Source organism: Corvus brachyrhynchos, unplaced genomic scaffold (assembly GCF_000691975.1).
Source record: "Corvus brachyrhynchos isolate BGI_N302 unplaced genomic scaffold, ASM69197v1 scaffold162, whole genome shotgun sequence".
Classification (NCBI taxonomy): domain Eukaryota; kingdom Metazoa; phylum Chordata; class Aves; order Passeriformes; family Corvidae; genus Corvus; species Corvus brachyrhynchos.
The window spans coordinates 7,393,223-7,401,328 of NW_008236696.1; the positions used below are offsets into that span (position 1 = coordinate 7,393,223).

The following is an 8,106-nucleotide window of genomic DNA, read 5'->3' on the forward strand; positions in this document are numbered from 1 at the left end:
TATTTTTGTTGCTGTAATTATTTGGTGGCCAAATCCCTGACCCTTGACGTCAGCCCTGGAGGGTCTGTTCAACTGACCAGTTGTCATGGAAAGGAGAAGGACTGGTTGGGATGTACAGGCTGATGAGGTACAGCTCCTTGCTGCCTGAACCCACCCACAGGCAGACCCCCTGCCTTCATTAGTCATCACCAGCTCATGGCCAAGAAATAAAAATGTCAATACCTTATTGCTGACATGTTGGCTGGAAACAAAAGCATCCAGGGAAGTTCGTGCCCTCCTTCCTGCCATCTGTTACTGTTGAAAACTACAGGCCAAGTCCTGATCTCAGCTACCCCAGTGCTAAGGCAGAGAAACTCCATGGCCCTCAGCTGGGTCACTCCGGGTTCACATTGATTTATCCAAACTCAGCCTGGCCTCAGTCCAGACTACACACATGGAAATATGCCCTGTGCAGAGTACAGGGGTTCCTACTCCTTGGGAACAAACCCAATCACAATGACTAATTCATACCACCTCCAAAGGAAAAAACTAAGATAAATAACGCCTCAATTCCTTGCTCTAGACATCCAGCAGTGCTTTGAGCCCAGAATCCTGCTAGCAAGGCTCCAGCAGTGCTCAGGAGGTTAGCAGCAAATGGCTCAGCTACTGACACGATGGTTTCTCACCACTGCCCATGCCATCCACGATGAAGTCACCAGTTGTACAAGGAAATGAGAATAATCCTTGTTGAAACCTCAGCCACAACTAGAGAGTACTGGGCATAAGTTTGCTTAGCAGGGCTAAACTGCATTGCTCATTCACATGCAGTTCATCATCAGCTGCCGTTTGTTATTCCTGTGGCCAAGGACAACAAAAGGGCTCCGCAGAAGCCAGAGCAGAGCTCTCGGACGTATGGATGAGATTTAACAGGCAGCACAAAAAGCCACTTAACAAATCCCAGCACACCAAGGCGCATGGACGGGGCAGTTCAGCAGCAAGGCTCTGCCAAGGAGCAGCCAGCAGAGGAAGGTGCAAAAACCACGAGAAACTAAGGAGATAAAAGAACAGGGAAGGAACAGATTCCTGGGTCACATCCCAGCAAGGAGTCTGGTTTCTCCTGCACTACTGGTGCCCAGTTTTGTTCCACTTGGGACATTAACCTAGCTCGTGCACTGGGAGACCTTTAGATCAATGTCTCAAAGAATCCACTCAAACCATATGAGTCACACCTGTCTCATCCATCATCCAAGCCACGTCACCAGGGATTGCCAAGAAATAAGGAGGAATCCAGGCTTACCTTATTTTCTCCAAAAGACTGAGAAATATTGCAGACTGGGACCCACGGCAAGTGTATTTTGAAGCCCTGGCACGACTGCATAGCCATGAAGTGAGAAAGAGGAATTTGGCAAGACAAAAAGAGCAGCCCTGGCTATCAAATGGATGATTACTAGGCTGTATGAAATGAGCTCAGTGGGTCTAAGACCAGTATGTGTTTACTGGTTGTGTCCTGATTTGCTGGGCAGAGCTGTCCTAATTTACTACCAGTTGAAATTACGTGGCAAACTGCAAACAACTGAGTTCTGCTTTTGGATTTGCTCTATTAAAAAAAAAAAAAACAAAACCAAACAAACCCAAACACTCAAAAAACAAAACAAAAACAACCAGCATAAAATCACTACAACAGGTAGTCTAATTTTTAGTACATCACCAGCCCATAGTCAAGTCCAAAAAGTCAAGACTGAGTCTCCTGTGAAGAGAGTGAGACACCTTCACCACTGAGACGTGCCTGGTTTGCATTTGCTGGCAGCAGAATTGAACCACTGGGTCACCTCCTTCCATCTCTGACAATACTTTCAACTCAAAACATTTTAGAAACATTTCAGAAACATTTCATTTGAAGTGGTCAGCAAGAACAGGAGCAGAGGCAGCTGGGTCAGTGTCCCAGGCTTAGGGCAGGACTAAATATCGTGCTCTAAACCCAGGACACTGACCCAACCATCAAGACTCAGTGTTTTCCATCCCCATAAACTGAGTTTATTTTTGTCCTAAATAATTTTAGCTTTCTGAGCACTAACATTTATCCTCTGCTGAGGAGTAGGAATGCTTTCTCAGAAAATCTAAATAAAGAGACGTTCCAAGAGATTAATTCTGGGATCTGTTTATTTATCCAGTATCTGAGTAATACCAATTCTCAAGATTGAAGATAAATAAACACCACTAATAGTAAAAATCAAAGTAATAATGATTATCTTTTACTATAGGTCTTTGTCTGAGATATCATAAATCCTGCAAAAACAAGACCAACTGCACAGGCAGGCCTTGCAGGACAGGTGGTGCCTGTGGTAAGAAATAGCTGCTCCCCCAAAGACTTTAAATTAGGAGGTTTTACACGTTATTCTGTGTCACTGCCCATGAGATGCTGCAAGTGAAACCATATTTACCCCAAAGGCTGTGGCTCACCCCTGGACAGGGCCCCATTATCTGCTTAGGTCCATGCAGCATTGCGGCACGAAGGAAAACTGAGCAAAATGCTCATGGAAAACAGCAGTCCTTGAGTGAAACAAACCAATGCCCTAAGCAACTACGTTGGTGTGAATCCAGAATTACTCCACAATCCCTAGGTGGGTAATCCGGATGTCTGTAAAGGAGACAAAAGTCTCTGGCCCTGTGAAACACACAGAGATGGGCAGCAGTGAGTGGTTACTGGAGGTGGAAAGAATTTGGTGGAGGTGTCTCAACAACCATGCTGAAGGTTGGTACAGGCACTCAGACACCCAAACGTGGCTGGTGGAGAGATCACACAAGCCCTGGCAGAGGGCAGAACAACTGGACTGGAGAGGTTAAAGGCCAAGGTTTACATACACAACTCTCCTCCCTTGGGTCTGGATCCTCTTAAATAGGGAGTTTTCAAAGGCAGAACTGGAGTCAGGCAATTATCTGTATCGCAAGTGTTTCTGAAGTCTGGGCTCCCACTCTGTCCCTTTTGTTGCTCTTCCGTGGTCTTTTATCAAGTGACTATTGTGTCTGTGCTGCATTTCAGACATCTTGGTGGCGTGGGTGGGCAGGACAGCACAGTGTGACCCAAGGACATGTTCCCAGCAGCACCCCCAGCACTGCCCCATCTGCTGCAGTGCGGAAGACCCGGCAGTGAAGACAAAAGTGGAAGTTCTTCCCAAACAAGACCTTTTTTTTTAAAAAAAGGAACAGCTTTAAAGAAAAAATAAACAGCCTCTCCTACAACACAGAAAACCTAAACATTATTGTTTTATGCTTGCAACACATGAAGTCATGATGGTAACAGAACTGAAGAACATCTCAGACATGGCAAGGGGGGGACTCAAGACAAAAACAGAATAAGCCAGACATAGTCAGATTCTTGCCCTTTTTGCTCCACCTACAATCTGGCATTACTAAGATAGAAGCAATGTCCAACATGCTGGGGACTTGTTTTATTTATTGTTTTAAACCCAAGCACAGACTAAAAGGCTTTTACTCATCTAGATCCAAGGCTGGTGGTTACAAACTACATATGTACGATTCCTGCCATGCTTCACTGATGTGCAACGGGGCATTCAGGCAACTAGGAAGACAAGACCACTGCAAGTCAGCATTTACAAAGTGGGAGGAAGTGCTCAGCAATATCCAGAGAAAATTAAAACAGACTATAGCCTATTTACAAAGTGGGAGGAAGTGCTCAGCAAAAGCACTCCAATATCCAGAGAAAATTAAAACAGACTATAGCCATCTACCCAGCAAGCAGGCCAGGGAATGCTGTGGCTGGAAACAGGAAGACACAAAGGAAAGAGACCTCAAGGAGAGGGTTGGTAAGGTAGAAGAGAAACAAGGTCTGGTTTTGCAATTGAGACAGTGATCAACTTTTCCAGGTTACTTGTTTTTGGACCAAGCTGATTTTCAGGAGTTAGACCGGGGACTGGAAGTAATGCTCTGTCACAGGGTTCATGGCAGACCATCCAGGGCAAGCTCCAACACGGCTCCTGAGTCAGCAGCTCGCAGCAGCAAACGCTGTCACAGTGTACGTTGTGTACATTTCCTCCTCCACTCACTCTCAGAGCTAGAAAAACTCCAAAAAGCAGGGTTAGGAACATCACGGCCTGAAGGCTAGGTTTTTACAGAAAAAAGATGACTAAAGCAGCAAAGCAAGGAGAGGACATGACTAATAAAATATTTAAGAGGGCAAAGAGATCCCACCACACCCACCTGCCAAGCCTAGAGGGTATTTCTTTGACAAAGACCAAGCAGCCAGTACACAGCAGAGACCAGCAGCATTTGGCAAACTGTCCTGCCTGTGGGACATGACAGCAGAAACCCACTGAAGATCCTTTTCACTGTGGGCTGGAGAGCCCAAGACATGCACTGCAAGAGTTAAATCCCATGTTTTCATCTCCTTCTGTTTCCACACCTTCTCAAACCCATCCCACCCTAACTGCCTCAACTAGCTGTACCCAGTGTATTTCCAAATTACCTGAAAATATCAGCTATCCTAGGAAAAGGAGGAGTATTCCTACTTAAATACATATTGAGAAGCTGCAAAGAAGTCTTACAAACACATGTGGACTTGGGCTGCTTGTTCAATGCAATTTGACTCTGTAGAGTCTGCAGTCAACCTCAGGAGCCTGATCCTGAGTCCAAAGCTGACAGAAACCTTCAGCTGAATCCACAAGCTGTCCCATTCCTGCAGTGCACCACAGTCTGCCCTCACATCATGCCAGAGTCACCAGAAACACTCAGATCACGTCTGTGAAATAGGAAAGTGGTCTTCAGAAGACCACTGTTTCTGTTTCAGAAAAGTACAGGTAAATTAGGAAATGATTGCTAGGATGATGGGGAAGATCACATCAGAGGCTAATAGAACGTGTTTTTATAGAGGGATAGCACCGGTATTTCACTACACACATCATCACCTCCCTGCCCCTTTACAGTACTCTATGCAGGAATATCTTGAGCATCTGCTCAGAAGCAAGAGCAATGCAGCCCAGTGCAGCTGTTGCTATTGGCCAGTTTTAAAAGTCCCAAAAAAGCAAAAAAAAGAAGCAAAAGAAGTCCAAAACTTCCAATTCTAGCACCACATTTCCACCAGTTCACTGCAGAGTCTCATTTACATCATCACAACTGGGCCAGGCTGTGCTGGTGCTTGCTCTGCAGTGAGAGACCAGAGGCAGTGGCAGACCCCAGCCCGTTCCCAGGGCACCAGAAGGCAGTGGGAGGCCCTTCCTGCTCCCAGGGCATCTGGGTAGCCCTGCTGCTCCCAAAACAGCAGAGGCACACACAGTGCTGGCCAATGTTTGGCTGTGCATCTGTCCAGCAGAACTGAAAGCCTGTGCTTTTCCTACCCCACAGGAGTGTTGCAAGAATTAGTTCATGTATATTCAGCACCGTTTTTCAAAGTGCTGCACAAGAGCCAAACCCTTCAACTTTTTTCATCTGTTCCTTGCTCTGTCACTCCCTCCTGAAGGGATGTGTTTCTCCCCTCCTGAGAAACAAACAAGCACGAGGTCAGCAAGAGTGGGAGGTGGGAAGAACATTCCAGGCTGCTCCTCTCAAACCACAAATGTCACCAAACCCTGCCATCCTTCCAGTCCTCTGTACTACTGCCCAGCATCCTGGCCTCATCTTGCAGCCCGGGGAGGAGCTGGACAGGGTACACAACAGGGTTTTTAACCTCATCTCATTTCCTCTTGGGTTTCAAGGAGAAAACACGAGGGTGAAATGGCCACCCCCAGAACTGTGCAGCCTGTCTGTGCACCCACAGCAAGGCAGGCAGGTTCTGCACAAGCCCCGCTTTGCAGCTCCTCTTTTCAGACAAAATGCTGAGCAGATGCTGCAGCCAAAGTCAACCCAGAGGGTGCGGAGCTGATGCATCCCAACCCTCAGGGAACATGCCAAAGCCTTGGCACTCAGCCTTGGCACTCAGGGGTGGTTCACATCCGAGTTTATGACTTTAGACCTCGTATTTGGTGCAAGTGCAGGCAAATTCCAAGTGGGGTATTTTCTCCTGTGCACAGACTTGTTGAGCCAGAGCAAAAGGGCAGTCCTGGGAGCAGAACTCAGATACAGGCAGCAGCCAGGTGAGGACGTGGACAAATCACTGCAGGGTGCTCTGTGGGATGAGGTTGGTCAGTGCTGCTTACAAAACCCAAGAGCATCAGAAAGTGTTAAAGAAAAAGGTATTAAAAACACAAGTCTAGTCAAAGAGTACCTTCCCTTGGCTCCAGTGCCCGACACCCAGACAGCCGTGCAAATACCAAGAACATCCACGACTCCATCAGAGAGCAGTGAAATCAGTGCTAGCATGAACATAAAATCCTCAGATGTTGCAAAAGCAAATTAAGATGAGTCACACATAAAATAAATTTTAAAAGGCCTGTTTTCAACACATTGCTTTGATAAGCTCAGAATACCATTTTAAATGAGGAAAATAACCTCAGTCTCAGTAGAAGCACACCTACAAGCCCATACCCCAAAATCTTCTGGGTATTAGTAGTCAACCTCAGGAGCCTGAAAATATATCAATTTTACTGAAGTGGGAGACAAACACCCTAATGCTTTGTTTAGAGGAAAGTTTTTCAGTGAGTTTGACATCAGTGAGTCTGGAAAAAGCTTTGAAATCAGGATAAGAAATCACTTAATTTTTTAGCATGACAAATTTTGTGTCACTTCCCACAAATGCTGACACTACATAGAGCATCTTTCATAGTAAGGACCATCAGCTGCACTGGCATTGCACACAAGCCAAATTACAGTTCCAGTTCACTCCCAGGATTTCTTTCAGGAACTCTGTGCACCACATGGCCATTAGAGTTTAAGCCAGTGCAGTTCTAGTCCCTGACTTGTAAAACTGACATTAAGGCAATGACAGAAAAGGAAGCATAGAAAAAGCAATATAGCTATGATTTTCCACTTGGTTTCAGAGTGCTGATGGTTTGCCTCCTTGATGTGTGGCTGTGTAAGCACTGCACCACAGGCACCAGCACTGCCTAGGAAAGATATTTGCTTCTCCACCTGGAAATGGACTTCAGCAGAATCACCTTCCCTGTGCTCCGCTATGCAGGTCTTCACCTATTAAGTTGCCTAAAGCAACTAAAAGGTTATGAATGGGCTCAAGTAAAGCAGAAATCCAGAGGGAGATGTTCCAGAAATGCTTTAAACATTCAGCTTGGCATGAAACAAAACTCCCACAGTTTCTGTCCTTACTAGTCATGAACAGGAAGACTTACTACAGGTAGCTGGCTTGATAGAGCACAAGTCTTGAATGAATAAGAAAAGCACCATTAACTATCATGGTGTGGGTTGGTGGGGGGGTTGTTTGGGGTTTTTTTCTCTGGGTTTTTTTTTTTTTTCTTCTTTTTGGAAAGGAAGTTCAAAGAGTAACACCATTTTCTCATGTTTTTTACCAGTTATAAGGCAGAAGTTACTGGGATAAGAGGATGATACTCAGGATGTCAGTGGCTGCTAAATACTGACTGCACAGTGTTACTTTGCAGAAATACTGTGAAGTATTTCACATCACATCAGGATAACGACCACCAGGTCCCTGGAACACAGGTTACATATCCTCCAGCTTCACGTACAGTCCCAGCTCCTGGAACATGGAATCAGTTCAGCTTGTCTGAAAGGGAAACACCTCTGGCAGAGGGCATTGGGGGGTTACTGCAGGGTTTCTGGGGGCTTTTCTCTGCAAACTGAAGGCAGACAATTTTCAGAATTATACTATGTCACACTAAAACAAAAACATCCTTTCCCCAAAGCAAACAGAAAAGCCACCCAAAACAAACCAGGAAACGCACAGGTAAGCCAAAGCTGGACAGAATCCACGTTGCCATCCAGGATTCTTTTTCTCAAGAACTGGCCATGACCACTGACCACACACACCAGTGAAAATGTTGGGGGGGACCACACCTGGACGGCTGACAGAGATGGCAGAGGGGGCACACTTGGGATATTCGGTACGGAAGCGCGGTAACCCTTTGGAGAGGGCAGCTAGGAGGGCCGGGCCGGGGCGGGCGGTGCCTACCTGGATGTATGCGCGCTGCAGGTAGCTGTAGGGCACCCTGCGCTGGAAGTCGGCGCGCACCTCCTCGGCGGCGCGGTGGCGGGACACGGCCCCCA

The 8,106-nt window shown here is 46.5% G+C and overlaps 1 protein-coding gene across 1 annotated transcript in view; it reads right to left on the reverse strand.

Moving 5' to 3' along the window:
• The window catches only part of P3H2 (prolyl 3-hydroxylase 2), a 64,784-nt gene extending 56,684 nt beyond the window's left edge, over positions 1-8,100 (reverse strand). Inside the window, exon 1 of the mRNA XM_008644568.2 lies at positions 8,012-8,100. The gene's annotated coding sequence lies outside the window, so the exon portion shown is untranslated. The remainder of the gene's footprint in view (positions 1-8,011) is intronic.
• Between the last annotated feature and the right edge of the window lie 6 nt (positions 8,101-8,106).